This window comes from Bactrocera neohumeralis, chromosome 4 (assembly GCF_024586455.1).
Source record: "Bactrocera neohumeralis isolate Rockhampton chromosome 4, APGP_CSIRO_Bneo_wtdbg2-racon-allhic-juicebox.fasta_v2, whole genome shotgun sequence".
Classification (NCBI taxonomy): domain Eukaryota; kingdom Metazoa; phylum Arthropoda; class Insecta; order Diptera; family Tephritidae; genus Bactrocera; species Bactrocera neohumeralis.
The window spans coordinates 23,648,153-23,671,206 of NC_065921.1; the positions used below are offsets into that span (position 1 = coordinate 23,648,153).

The following is a 23,054-nucleotide window of genomic DNA, read 5'->3' on the forward strand; positions in this document are numbered from 1 at the left end:
TAATGTGTGTACTTCGGCAAAGTACTGTTGGCATATTAGATATATTAGTACTTTTGAGCTTAATTCTTATATTCTAAAAATGAAAAGTGAGTGATCTAGTTGCGAATATTGAATACTTTTGAATCAACAGAAAAGGTCACTAATGGAAAAATATACCATTGTATATTAAACTTAATCAATTACATAACTATTTTAGGTGGCTCAAGTCAATAGCTGAAGTAGTCGCATTTGTTTTCTATCAGCGAATTTAACTTGTGTTTACAACTTGCCAACTATGATTTGGTTCGAGAACAAGTTTACGTACGCAGGTTCTAGTGGTATGATCCGACATGCCCATCCGACTTACTTATCCCTGAATTTTCAAACAGATAAATCAACAAATAGTTGACGATAATTCGAGGACCCATAAAACTATGAGTCTAAAAGCGATCGGTCTTCCACTAGCTACGGCACCGTCCGAAAATAATACTGTGCTCACAAAGTAAGATATGCACTACAAATTTTTTTCGCCTTGCCAAACCCTCAACGAAGAATATTATTTGAGCGTTACGCGTCGTTTGCTTCAAGCTATTCGTCTGAAACGGTCGAAATTAAATGATAATCTACCATGTCGTACTACATTGGTTCTTCACGACTTCTACAACCACCGTATTCGCCTAAACTGGCTCCGTGCAATTTCTAGCTTTTCAACAAACTCAAAAGGTCAGTACGGAGACGGCAACTTGGCACGATTACGGAGCTAAAACCAAATAGAATAAAGGCTATACCGGGAAAAGACTATTCCCTACGGTTTTGAGGTGCTTTATATAATAATTTAATTTGATAATTCTAGGCTTTACCATTCGTGGGGCAGCATCAAGTCATTCAGAGCTTATGGAAGGATAAGCGGGACACAGTATAGTATAATAAACAATGTTAGCGTCAATCAAAATTATATAAATCTACCTCAAATTGTAGTCCTGAATTTTTAAAAATTTTTTGTTAATTAAGAAGAAATATAATATTAAAAAATATTCTGAGCATTATAAAATGACCATGCGCTTATCCAGAATAAGATAAAATTCTTTATCAATAGAGGAGAAATCACTTTTTTATTACAATTGGGAATATGACATACAAGGTACTTTCCAAAATAAACAGGACTTTTGAATCTAGCGCCCCTGGTGGCACCATCTAAGTACATATATGTCGACTAGAATCTGCTATCTTTATCGATTGTCTAGTGAGAACTTCATGACATTCCATTGCTTGGAAACGAAGTTATTCGTTTTAAGTGTCAGTATATTTGTGTTATCGGTGCGAAAATGAGCTTCGAACAAAGAGCCAACATTAAATTTTGTTTTAAAATTGGTAAAACTTTTACCGAAACAATTCAATTGATGAAACAAGTGTATGACGAAGATTGCCAATTCCGTAGCAGAGTGCACAAGTGGTTTCAACGTTTTCAAAGTGGTCGTGAGAACATAAATGACGATCAACATGTGGGCCAATCAAAATCCGTGATCACCGGAAGTTCCATCGAAACTGTGCCTGAATTCATCAAAAATCAGCCGAAATCATCATTGAAATATTGAAATTCATGGAAATGGAATTGAACATCTCCAAAACATCGATTTATCGCATTGTGACCGAACATTTGGGCTTACGAAAGGTGTGTCCACGGTTTGTTCCGCACAAATTGACTAACCCGATAATGCGCCGTCTCATCGATCGACGCTTGTGACCGATTATTTGACCAAAAATCACATTTTAACCTTTAACCACTCCTCGTTTTCACCTGATATGGTACTGCGGGACTTTTTCGAAAAAATGCATTTGTCCATGAAAGGAAAGCGTTATGCAGACGTGGAGGCCATTCAAAAGGCTTGCACCGACATACTGGCGGTCATATCGGCCAACGAGCTAAAACCCTCGTTCGACATGCTTTTGGACCGTGCAAAAAGCTATATTGAAAGGACTATTTTGAATAAAATTGATTTTGCCGAAAAAACCATTTTAAATTTTTAACCTTGTAGCACTTATAAAGACCGCGTGGAACATATTTTGTACACGTCGTCAGTACTTGGCCTGACGCTTAGAAGGTGCTACTAGAATACATATGGTTTTAGTTAGCCCTGACATTCATTCATAGCCAACACTTAAGTATCTGGAAGTATAACAGACTCAAGGCTCAAATTTAAGGTTCACCTAGAATACACGGCAACGAATAAAATTCTAGACGCCTTATCAAGAATGATGGGTAATAAGGGATGCGTGCTTTCCAGCCGGCGATTTTACTCGCAATGGTAATGAGATCGGTTGTGTAATACGCGGCACCAATATGGATACAGGCGCTCGGTATTAAAGCATATGCCAGACAAATAAGCACAGTGCAGAGGCTGTCAGCACTAAGCGTTATCAGTGCTTTCCGAACAATTTCGATGACGGTGCAGAAGTAATAGCCAGTATGATGCCCATTTGACATCCAGGGTGACCAATACGAGTGGATATATAAGTTATCATAGTCATTAATTCGAATTGTCCGAAGTATTCAGAGTGCTTTGAAGTCTATAGGAGCCAAAAGAGAAGAGAGAGTCAATAGCTTAACAATATGGCAGCAGCGGTGGCAAACCTCACTCAAAGGACCGTGGACCCACAGATTCATACCGGACATTCATTCGTGGATCGACAGACGAAATGGGGACCTAGATTTCTACCAAACACAAAGTGGAAGAAGCTACCTGTGCAGATTCCAGTACGACATTACTCTGAATTGTTTGACGTATTCAGAGTGCTTCTTCTGAGCAAGTATTCTTTAATGCCCCCGCTTTTTAAGTACAAGAGAATAACTTAAAACTACACTCGGTGGTAGTTGTACAGTGGAAAATTTTACGACGCTCAGTCCATTGCGTAGTAGTCATGACAAAACTGAGACATATAGAGCAGAGTAGGCGTCTATTAGTCCGTGCCATAGAGAAGACTTAAATGTCTTATCATTCCAACGAAGTAGTACTTAATCAGGTGGTTCCGTGGTAGAGTCTATAGTTGAAAGTAGGTTAGGCTTAGCGGATTGAAATTCAGCACTCCGGCTTTTGACGCTTCCCCTACTTAAAAAAAGAGATAATATTCAAGAATTTGACAGCTATCGCATCATTTGTTTGTAAATTATATGATTTTGAGTGGAACAACTTTTATTATTGTGAAAAAATGGGTAGAAAGGAATTTCGCGATTGATAACATATTGGTTTTCGAAGGGAAAAAATGCGGTTGAAACAAAAACTTGGCTTGATGCCGACTTTCCGGACAATAACCAGGAAAATCAACTATCAAGTGCCATAACAGTATAACACCCTTAAAGGGCACTATGGTGAATAAAGAAAGACGAATTTTACAGTAAAAATGAATTTTGCCGTAAAAATGTGTTTTGCTTTGGTAGGCCGTGGACTTTTCAAATGAACAGTTACTACGAATTTCTTTCACTTTCTACCGTTTTCAATTGCTTTTGCACTGGCCTATAAATGACACCAACTTTCAAGCCAACCAGATCTATATGATGATATAAACAAACATTCATAAATGCCCAGAAACGCTCATAAATAATAGCATAAGCTTTTATAACTCTCATTTTCCGTGCAATTATGCGAATGCCGCCAACTTTGTATGCGATAACACAATCAAGTATTTAATAACACTGTCCAACGTATCAAACGATTTCGTAACGCATCCTTTGCGCCGATTTGTTGCAGTTGAAAGAAATGAACCAGTGATCACTCAAAGCGGCTTGGCGCGCTTTTCTTTTAATTCATATATGTATGTACACACATACATATATTTTTGTTGAAGAAAACGCAGTGCAAAGTGGCATTGCCAGTTTTTCATTCTCATGCCAATTAACACACATGCAAATATACTGACACATGTGACTAAAGCGCACTTTTGTCACAAATATCTAGTATAGCTACATATACTATATATAAATCATATATGTATGTATGTAAATATATATATGCATGTACACAAATATGTAAATATGTATATACGCATGCATTGTTGCACTTCTTATGTAACGCGCGTTGCATTGACAATTCACTTGAGTTTGGTTTTTCTTCGGTCGCTGCCGACTGACCGTCCGGCCGACCGTGCGCGCATTCGGAAACCGAGTTTCAACGCTGATATATCAATTTATTTGCAAACGTGTCAATTTGTGTGCGCCGAACGACAGTGCAAATTACAGAATTGCGGCATCTAATGGCCGATCGGGCGGTGGGTCGGGCGGTCGGTCGCTCGGTGCAAAACTAGTTACTCGTTTTTCAATTAAATTTGCATTTTATTATTGTTGCTGGCTGAATTTCAACTAACTAACGAAGTGTGTACGCGACTTTGTGCATGTGTGTGTGTGTTGACTTTATTTGATTTGACTTGGCTTGACTTTTATTAAATTTCCACATAAAACAATGCGGCTTGTTTTGGTTTTGTTTATTCATATTTGCTTGCAGCTAAATATTATCTGTAATAATTGTGGAGGGCAGGAAAAAAACTTGATTGACTGTCGGCGCTAAAAGTTTTTGCAACGGTCAACTGTACATCGCCTCAATGCCGCTTTATATAAGCAGGCTTATTCACTCACACACTCACTCAATCACACACACATATGAATAGCACTCATGCTCAGGTTTTTTGTGTGAATTTTCTTTGATTGATAGGTTTAGAGTACTAAAGGAAATTGAAATTAGTTGCCCGATTGAATTTAATAACTTTATTATTTAAAGTTTTTTCCGTTGGCAATTAGTTTTATAATAAATATGAGGTAATGTTAAGGATAAATTAATCATGAGCACACCAAACCATGAAGGGAAATTAATGGCGCTTCCGAAAACGTTTTTTTTTCTGCATCAATTTTAATTGCTTTATTACATAGATTATGAAATTTAAATATTTAACAAATTGTTTGAGTTTTAAAAAATAATTTCCGGCCACGCAGGCATAACTACAGAAGCCGCTAAAGGAAATTATTAGTACTAAGAGGGTGAGAATTATTTATTTTGCTTATATGGGAATATTTGTTAAAATTTTGTAAAAAATATTGTAAAAAACAATAAATATTATAAACAATTATAATAAAAAATTATATTTATTATCTTTAATATTATTTATTTGATAAGAATATATAACTTTAATCTATGATATCAATTTTAAAGTAAATACGACAGAAGGAAATCTTTGGGATAATAATACTCTAAGGATATTTCTGAAAATTTTAGGTAAAATTTTAAATGACATCTCAATTGCTGGACATATAACGGGTGACCCAAGCAGAGGTACTTTTTTCAATGACCTTTTTTGACAGATTATGCCAGAACAACGTTTACAAATCGGTCAACTTTATTGTGAAAATTCACCTTCTCTAAGGAATGTATTTTACGCGACTCGCTCAACTTATAGTCAACATAATCGACCTACTGAGCGTACTATTCGTAACACCATCTCCCATCTTGGATCCCAGCATTGATCATTCGATTATATTCGCCCGAATAGACCACGACCAGCACGCAGTAAAGAGAATGTAGCAGCCGTGGCTGAGAGTGAACACGAAGACCGTGGAGAGTTGATTCAGCGCCGTTCGCACAGGTACAGGTTGTACAAGAACTAATTGCTTCACTCTAAAAGCTCTTGAAAAGTTCTAAGACGATCCGACGTTTTTGAACCAAATTTTGTTCAGCGATGAGGCCCATTTCTGGCTCAACGGTTAAGTAAACAAGCAAAATTGCCTCATTTGGGACGAAGAGCAACCTGAAGAGATTCAAGAGCTGTCATTTCATCCAGAAAAACAACGGGTTTGGTGTGGGTTTGAGCAGCTTCTTGGGGAGAAAAGCAAGTGTGCAAAGTTTCAGATCGATAACTCAAAAACTGAGGGACTAATTCGCGTATATAGAGACAGACGGACGGACGAACACAGCGAAATCAATTCAGCTATTCATGCCACTAATTTATATACATTTATGTTCAAAATAATAATAGTGCGAGAATTAGAGCCATATCATTGACATTTTGCTCATGTAAATGAGAAGAACCGCTATTTCAGACAACTAACGGTATACATATGTTAAAATACATGATAAGATATAAAATTAAGAAATGAAGGAAAAACTCATTCGGAAATAGAAGACCTCCTGGGAGATACTGCCCTAATCATATCCAATGCCATTAAATATGACCGAAAGCCTGAAAGCAGAGGCAGAAAAAGAAAGACAACTGCAGTAGACGATCGCTGCATAGTTCGCTTGCAAAACTAATCCTGCATCATCAGTAAGTAATGATGGATTGATCACAAATAGTTATTAAGTTGGGCATGTTTTTCTTTTTATGGACCCATATATCGTATCGACAATGTATGGATCAACATGTCTACTTGGATATTTTGATTTTCATAATTTTAGCTTTAGCAGAATATGAAATGCCTCTGAAATGGGTCTTCCATCAGTATAAGGGCTCGAAACATACGAGTCGGATAGCCAAGTAGTGGTTTCGTATCAGAGGGATTGAGGTCATGTCTTGGTCTGCGCAATCGCCCGACTTCAATCCCACAGCGAACATATGGTGTAATATTAAGAAAGAAATCAGAAAAGTCAAACCAGGCAATAAACGCGAACTTTGGAATTTTGGAAAAAAATAGCTAAAACTGTCGTTGTGAGGCAGTTATAGATAATAGCGGCTTTTCGACCAAGTACTGACCCCCATTTCTTTGCATATAAGCATAAGCTAATTATTTTACGACGAGATCAGAAGAAGAAGATCGGAGAGCTTTCTCCAGTACCTTTAACGAGAACGCCACTTCGAACCCTTGGCCTTCGCAATCGCCCGCCCTCAATCCCATAGAGAACCTCTAGGGTGATAATAAGAAAGAAATCAGAAAATACAAATTTCTTGGAAAAAAATATAATACTGAATTACACTTCTTTATATCTATGAGCTAGGAAAGAATACTACCGACAAATGCTGCCTTTACGACGAGATCTGAGATGCGACATAACAAGAAGGTCGGAAAGCTTTCTCCAGCACCTTTACCGAGAACGTCAGTTCGACTCCGAGAATTAACGCGTCGACTGTGTAAAGCTCTAAAACTTACACAAGCAATGAGTTAATTCTCTATAGCAACACTAGAAAAGCCTAAGATCAAACAACAGAAATCGCGACCAAAGTCCTAAGTAGTCTAAAGTTTAGCTATAATTCAGAAATGCGATGACTTTGTGAGGATCGTCTTTGAGGCTTTGGATACCTTCAAATTTGTCGCCTTTCTTTCGAGGGATTTATTTAATCTATTGTTGGAGAAAGCAGAAAAGGAATGTCAAGGGTTCCATCGTTGAGTCTCTCAATTATATGTGTGAATAATCTTAGGGATACTGTGGCAAAGGAAAAGGAAATTGATCTCAGATTCCCCAAAAAATTCGAGCAAATCCCTTGATAAGAGAGAGAAGAGTTTCGAAAATGCAAAAAGGAAACATCTGACGAAGGTCAGTTTTATGTGCGTATTCAAAGAGAAAATGGCATTTAAAGAAAACTGTTCGCTTTTATATCCCAATATCCTAATTTTCAGCTTTTTATTGAGAACTCTCAACTTATTATCGAAACATCAACAACTTAAGTACATCTATATACCACCTATATATGGTATATGTAAGGTGCCAAAATGAAATAATCTAACTGCACTCGACCCAACCAACCATCTTTCAATATATTTTTTTTAACAAAAATCCTTTATTTTTATGTTGCCCTAACAAATGGTGGCGAAAATGTTTGGCCACCCACAGACACCTATGAGTAATACTTTTGCCGTTAAGTATGACTTACCATGAGTATTTGGGTGAATTTTGCGCAAGTGGCCGGAAATACAAATTTTCTATTCTTCCTAAGCTAACACAACGTTGGCAGACGCTTGATTTAGCGTCTAAAATACCAAAAAGTCAGACAAATGTGCTTGCAACACATAACTCCGTGTGTTTCTGGCGGTAGAGTATACATATATTATATTTGTGTGTGTACCGTTGCATTGTGGCATATGGACAAGTTAAATTAGAAACTGGCAGCGTTGAAAAAGTTTCCTACAATTGGCTGCAATTTATGCTACAAATGTGAGAAAGCAATTTCGGCAGTGGCCAGATGAGCACCAAGCACGCAAACAGCCGGTCGCCTCACCCAAACACCAACAGTCTGAGGCACCGAAACACTTCCTAAGCCGACAATTGCAAATATTCGAGAAAAAGTGGAAATAAGAAATTTTTGTTCGACGCTGGCTTTGGCAGTTTGTGGCATGTGAAATGTGTGTGGCAAACATACATACGTACCTGTGGTACATAATTACTAATGCAACCGCCTCGGGGCGCAAACATCGGTTTTATGCTGAAAATGCTGATATCAAAGGATATATTCGTACCGAAATCCTGGCAATTAAACTATCGCAATTGTAGCCAAAACTACAAAACTACAGCAAACAAAATAAAAGTCGAAAACCATAGACAGAAATTGAGGAACCTAAAATTAAAAGTAAAACTTCGTAAAGCCAAATCGTAAATTTTCCATGTGCCACCAATGCACCACCGAAGGAGGTAGCTAGTCGTAACGTTTTTTTTTAGTTTTAATGCACCTTTTTTCACGTCAAGTTAAAGCAACAACAGCAGCAGCTAGTAATCCGAGAAATCCCAGGCGCAACACGCGCATACCCACACCTATCATTAGCCGTCAGCCCTATGACAGTGGACGATTGATGGCTGCGTACGTGACGGTGATGTTCGAAAGGCCGCGGCCGCAGTCTAAAACGTTTGGGCAGCGAATCGACTGCGCTGCGGCTGACTGTCTGACTGGCCAACGCAGCCGCGCCAGGCACAATGCCGCCATTCCCAAAGTTCAACTGCATCAATAACGCACGCTCCATCTCGCTCGCGCTGCCGCTCTCCACCTTTCGCCACTTCTTCCACTAAAGTGTACTTGTTTTTTGCTTTCTAGTTTTTAATTCTTTATTTCGCTCACTACCCATTGATTAAGCTCCGCGATCACGCCGCGCCAACAAGTATCCATGGGCGCAAGGCGCGCAGCCTGTAGCCGCGTCTGTGATGGCACAGGAAATCGGCTTGCCATATATCACAAATCGAATTCCGTCACGTATCAATCTGTAAATTGTGAAAAATGCGTGCGTGCCCGCCGCATTTGCTACGTTACTGCACAGACACCCACTGGCTGGCTTGCTCCATACCAACGCCTTACCTTCCACCTTTTCGGCTCTGCACTGTGTCAGCCGACGATCGCCATATTGTTGCCCTTTCTGCGCCCATGTTGGTGGTGTTGCCTTGTTTTGTTTTTGCTTTTTTTTTGAATTTTTAAACTTTTTGCGTCTGTCAGTGATTTTTTATGGCCGTTTCGTGGCATAAATCAAAGTATTTTTTGGTTACGCGGCCCGTTGGACGAAGTGCCCGCGGTCATATTGCATATGTCGTGTGAGCAGTTGAGCTTTCGAGAATACACTGTGGTATATGCACATTTATATTTGCCTTAGTGGCGTACACATAAACCGAAATATAATTTATTTCCCTGTTCAATCAATCGATATACTATATGTTTCTTAAAAGTGAACGAGTGAGGCATTACTCATGACACTCCGAAAAAAAGAACTTTACAAAAGGCATTAGAACTTGATTTAAATAATTCTCAAATTGTAGGATAGCTTCAACAAACTGATAGATTCAGGTTCACTTTAGATGTTCGTTTTTTTGGCGCTTTGGATGCAACAGCCTTTCAGAGTGCTTGGAATTTCAAACTTTAAACGCGTTTTTCGAAAATAGTGTTTTCAAAGTCAAACATTACTAAAAAACAGCTAAACCGATTAGTCTCAAATTTTAACCCGAACTTCTTAAATAACTTTTTTGTAATTAATCGAATTTCTCACCGATAAATGTATGTATTTACAAATTTTTGGATCAATAATATTTAAAAGTTTTCTCAGGAAAAAGTTCTTGAAAACTTGTTTTTTCGGCCTTCTAACAATATACTTGGATAACCCCTTAAAGATACCCCCTTTTTGCCATATCACAATTTTTAACAAGGCATAATTTACATACAAGTTTTCTTTGGCGTCTTTTTGGTCGCCTATCATAATTCCTTTGAAGTATGCATGCAACTCTGGAGTGTCGAAAATATTAGACATAATACAAATATTCCAGAGATGTAAAACTCAAAAAATTATTTTCACATAAATCTTGAAGCTATGTGAAGAAGGAGTACAGCATTACCATTTAATTTTTTTTTAGAACTCGTAGTTTTTCCGCAAACCAAGGTAACCATTTTTAACCCTTAAAAACTCAACCGCGCCCTTCCTCTTCCTATTCCCGATCTCAAATCGTCCGTTAATATATTTTTCTTTAATATTTGTCATTTTATGATTTTCTTTCTTTTTTATCATTTTCAAAGACTATAGGCTCGGAGACATGTTTATAACGGCTGATCCAAATAGAGGTACTTTATTCAATAGTCTCTTTTTGACCGATCACCCGTGAGTCAAGCTGTTATGTTATTTTTGTTCAGTATTGTTTGGCATTTCATCATAGAAAGACGTACTCCTGAACAACGTTTACAAATCCTTCAACTTTATTTCGAAAATTCACGTTCTGTAAAGAATGTGTTTCGCGTGCTTAACTCAACTTATGGTAAAGCAGCCGGAGTTGAGAGTGTACACGAAGACCGTGGCGAGTCGATTCGGTACCGTTCGCAGCAACTCCGTCTGACGTATGGGACGACTTGGCGCTTCGCTCTACGGGGTCTTGAGGAGTTCCAAGAAGATCCGACGTTTTCAAGCCAAATTTCGTTTAGCAATGAAATCCATTTCTGGCTCAATGGGTATGTAAACAAGCAAAATTGTCGCATTTGGGACGGAGAGCGACCTGAAGAAGTTGAAGAGCTGCCATTTCATTCAGAAAAAACAACGGTTTGGTGTGCTTTGTGGGCCGGTGAAATTCGTGATCTCGGCGACATTTGATTTCTACAACACGGCGCCACTTCCCACATTTCACATAAATTAATAGATTTATTGAGAGAACACTTCGGTGAGCAGATAATTTCACGTTTTGGACCGCTATCACTTTTAATATCACACTGTTGGACTTTGTCCTATGATATGCAAAGTCTAAAGTCTATGCGGACAATCCCACTTCGATGCAAGCCTTGGAGCAAAAAACATCAAGCAAGTCATTCGCCAGTTACGTTTTAAGAAATTTAGAACATAAAAGAACCTTAGTTTAAGATCTTAGCAAATTATATATCAAAAACCTGTGTAAAATGTCTTTAAGATCGGTGGAGTAGCTCTCAAGAAATCTTCTCCGAGCGAAACACAATTTCGAGAAAAATAAAAGATAAACGCGTCTAAAGTTTTAAATGATTACAGCTGACCTCGAGTGTAAAACTTTTTAATGCGGTATCTCCAAAACTATTACTAGGATCAAATTGAACATTCAAGACAATATTGTAGATGTGTTATAGAACTAAATAAAACATTGTGACGCCATGCAACCCTTGTAAACTCTTCAATCAGCCAGATAATAGCCTCTAGAAAAGAATATGTTTCTTGGTCAAAATATTCTGGAAGTATTCCCATTACAAGTTTCTTCTATCATCAAGAAAAAATCAAATTATCATTATCATTAGACAAGAAAGTTTTAGTCGAAGGTTAATGAAACGATCTACAAATCTACCAAAATTAAGTGGTTAAAGGTTTAAGGTTTGTTAGGTAAACGCTTCGCATATGTTATTACAGACGACAAGGACAAGCTTTGAAGCTATTGTTTAGTAGAAAAAATATACTTATACCCATACTGCAGTAATAAATAAGCAGCTCACTAAAGTGACATAATAATTGATGATTGCTCCTTAATATACATATAGTATGTATACAGTTGATCTTCCATAACTCGTACTTCTATAACTCGAAGTTCTCCATAACTCGAACTCTTGACTTGGCAATAAAAATCAAATTTCATACAAAATTCTTTGCATAACTCAAAGTTTTTTTTTTTGTCGATTATGGTGATTCGAGTTAAGAAAGTTCAACTATATTGATAATATCCGCAATGAGAAATGCAGCACTCTTCTAACTAACCTCTAACCCAATCGAATTCGATAAATATGCGCTCAAAGGAGCAACGACTTGCAAATCGAACACACGTAATGCAGCTGCAATTCAAGTGCTGAAGTCACACTAAAAAAGCCGATCACTGGCGAATTGTACTAATGTTTAACCGTTGGTTTTTGTGTCAAGCTAACAGTCAGTCTACTTTTACCAGCAATAATTAATTAATAGCAGACTCAAAACAAGCGGTTAACCGTTTACTAAGAAATACACAAAAATGTGTGCAAAAAAAAGTGGAGAAGGAGTTAGACGAAAAAATTTAGAATGCTTAAGTTAGCAGAAAAATGCGCTAATGAACTGTCAAAGGTGCGACAGCCGAACAGGCGATTTAACGAGAGACTAGCATTATATTTTGGCAGTCATTTGCGCGCCAACTTTTTGCAAAATACAGGAATATTAATTAATCATAAGTATTTTTTCCATTTATATATTTTTACTTCTTATTTTTTTAAGTCTAGCGGTTTGAAACAGTTCCGCTCTGTGCTTCTTGCAACCTATGTATGTATATGTACTATGAAGTGGATGTGTGTATACTTCCCGGGGGCAAAAACGATGACTGGCAGCTTTTCTTGGTATAAGTTAGCAAAATAAAGAAAACTTGGCCAGCAGACGCAGTTCATTAAGACCATTCGGTTTTACTAAAACACAGTTAGTCGACAAAACTACTACCGAGAAAAACTGGCAAAGCCACGTCTGGTTTCTATCTGCGTTCTGCATAGAAACCAAACCAGACGCATACAAGGGCATATGTCTGATCCATTTAGACTGGAAGGTATTGATCATACTTTATGTATATAGAATGATACATGCATATATTGTTCATATGGTATATGTATATTTTTTGAAAACTCAAAACTCTTGAGAACAGAATCATTAGAGGTGTTCCAGCATTTCCCTCATGCCTACTTCCCGGCACTTCTACTTGTATCGACGTTACTTATGCTAATCCGGCTGACATCTGATGCCAGTAATGTAACCTGTCATTAGGCAAACAACTGTCCTGCAGTCCTTTCGAGATCGTTTGACTAAAAAACATGCTTATTTTTCCTCGGGGCTTTTGGCACGGATGGCTCTTTTGGCAACTTCATCAGCTTAGTGGTCTGGAACCCGGTATATGTATATGCAAAAGTTTTTAACCAAATTTATAGTGCAGTATCGTTACGAATAAATCCTACGAGTGGTACAAAGTCTGCAAAGACGGTCGAGAAATCGGTGGAGACATGCCTTATTCTGGACGATCTTCGACCTCTGCAACTGATGAAAATATTAAAAAAGTGAAAGATATGCCAGAAATGGCAAGAGAGCTCGACATCTCTCGCGAATCCGTTCGAATGATTTTGGTGAATATTTTGGGTGTGAAACGCGTTCTTGCTCGACTCGTCCCGATAAAGTTTTTTTTTTTCAAAAAGAATACCGCAAACAGGTCTCTTTGGACATGCTTGATCGTGCGAATTCCGGTCCCACCTTCATTGATAGCACTCCAATTGCCGACGAGACATGGGTTTATGAGTTTGACATGCAAAGAAGCCAACAATCATCGGAATGGAGGAAGACGAGCCGAAACAAAAAAAACCACGCCAAAGCCGCTCAAAAATCAAGGTGATGCTCATTGTTTTTTTCGATATTCATGGTTTGGTGCATCATTGAATTTGTTCCGGAGGGTCGACGGTCAATACGGAGTTTTATTTGGCCGTATTGAGGTGTTTGCGTGAGAAAATCCGTCGAAAACGGCAGGAATTGTGGAAGAACAGTTCATGAATTTTATCCGATGATAATGCACCATCACATCGAGCCACAATTGTGAACGAGTTTAAAGCCAAAAACGCAATGAATACCCTCGATCAACCACCGTATTCACCAGTTTTGGCACCGTCTGATTCTTTCTTGATCTCCAAACTGAAATTTGGAACCCGTTTCAGTCGATTGAAGAAATAAAACAAAATTTGCTGAAAGAAGTGCTTATGAAAAATCTTTAGAGGACTGGAAAAATCATTGGAATAAATGTATTAAATCTGGTTGGAATCACTATGAAGGCGACGAATTAAATAATAATTAAATATTTTGCGTTTTAGTTACAATTTCTGGGTATTAATCTTCTTTATATTGTTTGGAAGATCCTTCAATATTTCGGAAGCTTCAAGGGTCGCCTAAAATCTACCTGCGAGTAATATATTCCGGCGCCCCGCCATTAACCATTTTTGATCCGTCTGTGTAGATATTGTAACTTTCGCTGGCGACTCGCACACTGCAGCGCCAAACAAACCAATAATACAATACGTATAGTCAAAATTATTTTTTGAATTCTCAAGGAAAACTCTTTATATGGACCACCCTGTAGTAACATATACATACATACATTTGTATTATAACGCTCGAAGTGCTTGATATTAACATATTATTATGATTGGTATTAGCGCTATTAATTGATGTTTTGCAGTTGAGCGACCATTCATTTGTCAAATGAACGCGCCAAACAAACGAACTATGAGTAACTGAGAAAAAGTATGAATGCCAAACAGAAAAAAGCTGTCAAAATAAAGTTTTGTTGTTGTAATTTTTAGTTGCTCGAACTAAAGTTCATTGAAAATTCCAATGTGTGTTCAGACAACTTTTTTTTTTGCCATTATTTGCAATCCTCCCCAAACGGTTGGCAGCTTCGAGAGTTCCTCGGGCAATGGTCGTCTGATGACGTCAATGACCGCACCATGAAACGCTGTGCGATAAAAATCAGCCGTACAAATATAGAAACGGCAATGACTTATGCTTCCAAAAGCGCCACTTTTTTGTTTTCCTGCTCATTGATAAATTGTTTTTAGCCTAAAACGAAAATTCGAACTTCTTCGGAAATTCATTAATGAATTTATTTGTGAGACTAGACATGGATTTATGCTTGAAAATTTTCCATTGAAATATAAATATGTATATACTTAACAGTATTACAAGCGTTTTAGTTCTTTTATTTCGACCTCCCAGCAACTTTTCCCACAAATTATGGGTTCACACTAGTCTATATTTACAATAAGTCGGTTTTAGTCTGGCGGTGAAAGTCAAATTATAATGATTTTGATTGCCACGAATTCGCTAATAACTCGCTTATTCTTTGCGAATCTCAAAAGTGTTAAAAGCTTTAATTTTCTTTACGCAAATTCCATAATTAAACGAGTGTATAATTTAATAAGTGTTGATTATAGGTCTGGAATTAGCATCTTGCGCCTAATTTGTAGTCTCTGTAATAGCTTGGGCTGCGTTCGTTTGTTGGTCTATAAAATTTTCAAAATTTTTTTATTTCATATTTCATTTATAATTTTAAGCATTTGACTTCTGTTTAGTTTCTTTGGTTTAAGATATATTAAAATTTTAATTTCAGAGTTTTTAAAAATTATTCGTGATAATTAGCTCTTTTGTGAAAGACACGCGACCAGCGTGTAATTGTTTATAATATAAAAGAAGCAGTAAGTGATGACTATAAAATCAATTAGTGAGGATAGTGTATGTAGAGTTATATACTTGCAGTTATTCTCGAAGTTTTAAGTACTTTAACACAAGAATAAGAAAATCAATCACTTCTATTTGCAACCGTGTGCCTTTGAAAATTTCAAGGATTAATTTTTTTTATACTCGTGCAACATGTTGCTACTGAGTATAACAATTTTGTTCAACTAACGTTTGTATGTATCACCTAAAACTAATAGAGATAGATATATTAACTCTATATAAGTATATAAATAATCAGGATGACGAGACAAGTTGAAATCCGAGTGACTGTCTGTCTGTCCGTCCGTGCAAACTGTGACTAAAGTAGAAATGGAGATATCTTGAAGAAACTTGGTATGCGCGTTCCTTAATACAAAAAAAGTACGACTAAGTAGATGGACGTTATCAGACTACTACCACGCCCACATAACTCCATTAATCGAAAACTTATAAAGTGCCCTAACTAAGCACCGAATTAAGGAAAGGAACTGTAATTTGGCAAAAGGGATCGCAGTACAAAGAGGAACCTGTGGAAAAAAATTTAAAAGAGGGCTTGACCCCGCCCTCTAAAAAGTTTAATGTACAGATCTACTAAGCCACTAAAGCTACACCAACCAAATTCGTCTAGCGCAAATGCTATAAAAACTCCTACCGACAGTGTGAAAATGGATGTAACCGGATGATAATTTCGCATTAACTTCTCATGGAACCACCTCATGGTACTGTTAAAAACTACTAAAAGCGCAATAAATCAATAACTAAATACGCCAGAGACATTAAATTTTACTACCGAAATGGTATGACGGTGTTTTATGGGAGCCGAGTTAAAATTAGACGATGGGCGTACCAGCTCACAGTTTTTGATGAAACCACATACATATCTCGAGACCCGACCGATTTCAACAAAATCACATTGTGAAAATGGACAAAGTTGTCCTACAGCCATGTTTACTTCCCATATAATATAAATTTGAATTTCATTTGAAACCTAGACTTTTCTATCTACAAATCAAGAGTTAATTAATACACGAGTATCAGTATAAAACTTCGCACGAATAGTGTCTTTGATGATTAAAAATTTCCAAAATCAATCAAAGCTGTTCAAGCCACTAGGTATTGAATATGAGGACCCGATGCTTATAGTTGACTTTTTGCGGAAACTATCGGCTAATGTGTGGGATATATAATTAAAATTTAGAAAAATACCTTTCCTGATAGTAGAAGATCCGTGTCTCAAAAATTGGTTGAATAGGGTCAATACTTCCCTTAGCTCCAATATAACTAATATATAATATAAGATTTTCGAACTTCCGGGTGACTTTATACCACAGATATCGGCCCGTATGTGAGTTGTCTTAATAAAGTTGAGAATGAAATCGGGTTAAAACTCGTTTAAAACCCCATATAACTAACAAGCCTTATGTACCTGAAGGTACTTCCCTGGGTTAAGTCATTGCAAACACTTTTACTTAAAATAACTATAATGACATATTCTAACCATCAGCAGGCCGAACAAGAAAGACTTTGAAAATTTCACTCTGCATTCGAGAAAGAATTAACCATTAAAATTATGATTTATGAGCCTATATTTTAAGTAAATGAAATATTATTTTAAGACATATTGATCTTAAGCGGCTACATAGGTTTCCTCGAGCAAAAAACGACCTATTTTAAATTTTTTGAAGAAAATACGGCCATTACAACATCATTTCCGGCAGTCCCTCGAAAACATGTACCTCCGCGTTGACAGTGGAACTTCTTACAGGACAATCAAAAGTAAAAAAGAAAAAATACATGTTTTAACTAAGCCCATAAACTAGGTATTGGACGAGGGAAAGACAAGAAAAGTGAAAATTGAATTTTTGGCAGACGTTTTAACAAAAAAATGGAAATTTTAGTAGAAATTTCTCAACGTTTTTTAATAGTTGCAAATGAGCAAAAAAACATTCTTTCAAGACCTTGTAAATTATATTTCGAAGACCTGTGTAAATCTATCAGTTCATTTTCCCAATCTTTATTTTATATAATGAACAGGTTGTTCATAAGATTTTGTGTGTAGATTTTTAGTTGGTATTAGAAACCTTTAATTTAATAAAATTTTTTGGTGATCGAGAACAGGACACAAAACATTTCACATTTGAAAAAAATCTGCCATTACTCAAGCACGGAATATCCTGAACCAAAGTACTTATATAAAGTCAAGAAATATAACTTCAACTAACAGCCGTAGGAGAAGATGTGAGAGAAACCTATTTTTCCAAAAGCCGTTGGCGAGGGTTCTAATAACAAAATTTGATTGGGAGAAGGTAAAATTAAGTGGTTTTGGCCGACAAACTCTATCACCTAAATCAAATATATTTGGGTAGTAAGCAATTCTACCACAGCTATCTCATAGGAAAAACGAAACTACAGGCGATACAGAAATGGGAAAAGAGAAACTATAATATATGATATGTAGTATCGTCACCAAAAATACAAAACAACGTATCGTCAAACCAAACTCGAAAATCGCTGTCGGTTATAATAACCAATATATAACCAAAACTCAAATTTTGTTTCAATATAAGTGGTTTTTATTTTATCGTTTTTCCTTCGCCTGTAAACTGTTATGAAAAATGATGTTACGTTATTTTGAAGTTTAGGAGACGATATATAGAAAAAAAGTTCCAGATTTGTGAAAAAATATATGCGGCTGAGCTATTAATAACTAATAAGAAGTCTTCTGATTTAAAGAGTGATGACTTCCACAAATCCGCCAATTACCGAGTGTATGGTGGGAGAAAAGGCTGATTATCAACTAATAGATTTATACAGTAGAGGCCCGCTAGTCCGGATCAATTAAAACCGACCCCTATCCGGAATATAAGGAAATCCGGATTACCAAAGACATATCAGAACTATGTATTATGAAAAAATATTTATAAATTTCTGTTTGTTTATTATAACAAATAATATACATGTTCCAAAAAAAACAAAAAAAAAACTTAAGCCAATAAAGCATAAAAGCGAATATAGTGAATAATAAACATGTAATCCGGATTAGAGAATAATAGAATGTCGGTCCGGAACAAGAGACATAATAGATATTTTGAGTTTTTTATACCCTGTCCGGATTACAGTGGAATCCGGATTAGGCCATGTCCGGATTAGCGGGCCTCTACTGTAATCCCTACCTGATTCCAAAAATTGATATTCAAAATTGGCAAGTGATTGCATTTAAGATAATAGAACAAAGAAACAATATATATGAATCAAGGAAGTCAGTGTCATCTCTAAAGGTATTTTCGTTATATGTACGTATATTCATATGCTTATATTCGAGTCGCTATTCACTTGATCCTTTTCTGTTGTTATTGTTAAAAAAAAAGTAGTAAATCAATTCGCTCAATTTTGTGGCTTATTTCCTTTTTTTAAACAACAACAATTCCTGCTTTCTTCTTCTTAGTGCTGAGCGCCGGCAATAGGAATAAAACGCCCAAAAAACCGCAAAAACTAAAACCCCTAATTAGAAGTCCTTGTATTTCATATTGAACCGTTATTCGGGCAGCGCTACAAATTCCTTGGAAATAGGAGCTGTCGGCGTCTAAACAAATGAAACTTAAAAATAAAAACAAGAAAAACATGCTAACGTTTTTAACACACTTTTGAGGAGGACTTGCGCACACTACTTTTGCGGCGGTGAGCCATTTGAAACGCCCCCAGGCAACAATTAAACTACACACTAGGTATGGTGAGCTGTTTAAAGCAACAAAGAAGGAATTAAATTGAAACATACAACTACAACAACAAACGAATTAAACAGGCTAAAACCACGAGGCAGCCAGGGAGGCCTACGGGCTTTTTCTTACTGCTTACTCGAAAGCGAAATTTTAACTAAGACAGGCGAACGCAGCCGCAACGCTAATTTGGATATCATTGAAGCCACAAAAAATCGACAAACTTATGTTGCAACAGGGTAGAGACCCCCATAAAGAGTTGCTATAATTTGAAATTAGCTAAAGTGGGTAACTAAAGGAGAGGAGGTGAGTTAGAACATTTATTTAAACATATACATAATTAGAATTTAGCATAAAATTGTTTTCAATATCAAACTATTGTTTCAAAGTGAACACAGAAATCTACAACATCCTGCTTTACACTAACAACAAAAACCGTTAAGGCTTTTTAATTGCCACGTAAGGGCCAAAAACAGTGCCTTTCGCGCCAAAACGCAACAGTCTACGCTAGAGCGTAGCCTACACGACGGTAATTAAGCGCGACGCAGCACAGCATCCTCAACATACCCACCATTAAAGTGGCAAAAGTACTTTTCTGTCTCGCCGCCGCCGCAAAACACTTTGATTGCACAGCGGCAATTCATCATCGCGGCAATCATGGCGTTATGATTACGCCGACATTATTAGGTACGGACGCGCAGGTAGGACATTCATATGCGCGCAATACAGTAAGCTCAGCATTAAGCAGACCCAAGTCTAAGACAAAGAGGATTAAAGCTGTTCAGCGAAAGACCGTGAGCTAAGCACAACAAGGCGACAGCAGCTGCAAAGGGGAGTTGACAGTCGGCATATAGAAGTATAAAGTCTGCGCAGCCGCGTCGCTTCAATGCGTGGTACGTGCGCAGCACGAGCCTGTGTGCCCATCATATGGGGTATACCGTTGCGTTATGATTTGCGCCTTTTCGGTTTACTGATGCTTGATTGACAGGTAGTGGACACACCACACATGTGTTGGGTCTAAGCGGACGAACGATTTTTGGCTCATCAAATGGTAGCAAGACATCAATCAATCGGCTTTCCGCCGGCAAGTGATTTATTGGCATTTAAGTGAAATGTAATCAATATGCTCGCGTATGAGGGCAAATATGACGCGTTCGGTGCGCAAGTTTTCAATTAATATTAGAATTAAAAATATATATAAAACAAGGTTATAGAAAATTTAAATAAGAATGTTATGCAAATAACGAGAACGGATTGGCATTAATTTTTTCGAACACAATTGAAAAAACTTTGAGCCGAGCTACGAGGCAAACGCCTATACCCCTAAATGGTAGTTAAAAAGCACTTTTGTTCATATAAATAATGTGAAAAATCCTAACGAATGAGATGTGCTCTCATACTGTATTCTTAACACAAAACCCGCGATAAAAGGCTCTAGAAGCCTTTATTTCGGCAGTACCTAAGTGGCAACTACTTGCTATTAAATATTCCTTTAGATTATGTACAGAATGGAAAAATATGGTGCTTTCTTCACAAAAAAATCTAAGACTTTTAAGTCTACTCTATCACACTTTTATATGGATGAATCGAAAGTGGAGGATAGAGTTGGTGCGGGAATATTTTCCAGAGTTAAGCATAACTTTGCGGACCTCTGCAGTAAGCAAGCTGAGCTCTTTGCTAATGCGAAAGCCACGGTGCTGGTCTCTAACAAGTCTGCAGGCAATTCCAGAGTCAACATATACATAGACAGCCAAGCAGCAATCAAAGTAGTAACCTCGTATCGCATATCGGCAAGAAAATATTTTAGGAAGCACAGCAGCAGTGGAAAGTGTTGCCAGAAGCAAGCAATTTTACTTCTACTGGGTGTCAGGCCACAAAGGCATCGAGGCTAGTGAAATAGTGGACGAGTGCCAATAATGGTGCACGGCTAACACCCGAAAACGTGATCAACATTGGAAAACCCATTCATTGTCTATACGACGATCTGAACAGAATGGCAAAGAAAACCAAAACCCGATGGAACGAGCTGCCTGAGTGCAAAACTGAAAAAGTCCTGTGCAAAACAGTAGATCGTAAGTACGCAAAGTTCTTATTGGCAGTCGATGGATGAGACTGTAGGAATATGACCGGAATACTAACTGATCACAATGTGTTGAAGGCACACAACCGCAGAATGGGGCTGACAGATCGACAAGGCTGCAGGAAATGTCTAGAGCAAGGCACTAGGGAATCAATGGAACATGTTTGGTGCATTTATTCCGCATTGACTATGCTGTAAGCTTCTGTGGTACCCACGGTATGATACACTGGCGGAAGGATCGTTAGTGAGGCCACAGAGTCTGTTAAAAAAAAGTAGACAGACGAGGACTAACCAATATCCACTAACAAATATCAACGATTTTCCAATATGCGAATTGTCGAAGCGTGATCTCGAACGAAATGGGCACTTTTACTTTTCGGACCAGGATCCAAGCCAATACAATGCTCAAGCAGATTTTCTGCAGAGTTTGTTTACACTGCATAAAATTATTGAAAGTAAAAATAAGAGTATGTAATCAGTTCAAAAGTTATAAGCCTGTTCCACCAAGTCATTATAGAAAAGAGAATTATGGAAGCTTTCTTCAGTACTTTCCGTTGGCCAGTGACCGCCAAAAATATGTGATTTGCATATTGCCAGTCTACATGTGACTTTAGAATAACTATTGCTGCTGATAATGTAAGCACATAGTATTTACTAGATCATGCACTACTACAAAAAACCAACTACAACAACATTGTAAGCAATTGTATCTAAGCTTCTAATATGTATGCCAAAGAAAATACCAAAAGGTTTGTAAATGCCGAAACCCGGGATTGAACCGGGGACCTTTAGATCTTCAGTCTAACGCTCTCCCAACTGAGCTATTTCGGCATATATACAACACACATCACGCATAAATTTTATTTTCAAAAGAATTTAAATAAATGTCGCCAAAACTACTTAAAAACTAGGAATAAAAACGAACTGTGTCACCGTTATACAAAATTTTGTATTAAGCGCGGTACAAAAGTCTCCAAGCCACTGTCTCTTATCAATGCAACCTTGATTTTTTCATAAGCAAAATAATTAAATTGCACCCCTGCACGCTGCACGCAATGCTTTATCAAAAGTGGGACATTAAAAAGTCGTCGGCGACGTCCGCCAATAACAACACAAAGCAACTAAAAGGCAACAAAAGAAAAGAGCGCAAGCTATGAAGTATGAGCAGCATTTCGCTGGAATGCCACGCCCATAAGCGACATTGAAACCGGCGCGAATTCGCATTTCTGCGGATACAAATGAAGAAAAAAGCATCGTCAGGGACAGTTAAGCTAGCCGAAAAAAGTAAAAGCGGCGCAACAATAAAAAATACAACTTGCCAAGTTGTTGCTTTATTTATGTTTTTATTATTAAAACCGATTTGTGGTTGAAGTTTTTGCTACTATTTGTGTTGTTGGCCGAATCAGAATCAGTTGGCGCGACTGCAAACCCATAATTATGAAATTATTACCGAGCGCCAAGTTAAAAGCCACTAAAAACGTAAGAACTTGAAGCATGAATTAAAACAACAATAAAAAAAGTACAATCGTCGCGAGTTCAAGCACAACTACAACAACAAGCGCATGCAGTCAGCTTTTCCTGGCATCGTTCATCATCGTGGGTCAGCGCTGGTGCTTAGTGATCATCAATGGCCAGC

At 37.4% G+C, this 23,054-nt stretch overlaps 1 non-coding gene across 1 annotated transcript; it reads right to left on the reverse strand.

Moving 5' to 3' along the window:
- Positions 1–22,176: 22,176 nt before the first annotated feature.
- On the reverse strand, positions 22,177–22,249 carry Trnaf-gaa (transfer RNA phenylalanine (anticodon GAA)). Its single transcript has one exon. It is a non-coding gene; the product is annotated as a tRNA-Phe (tRNA).
- Between the last annotated feature and the right edge of the window lie 805 nt (positions 22,250–23,054).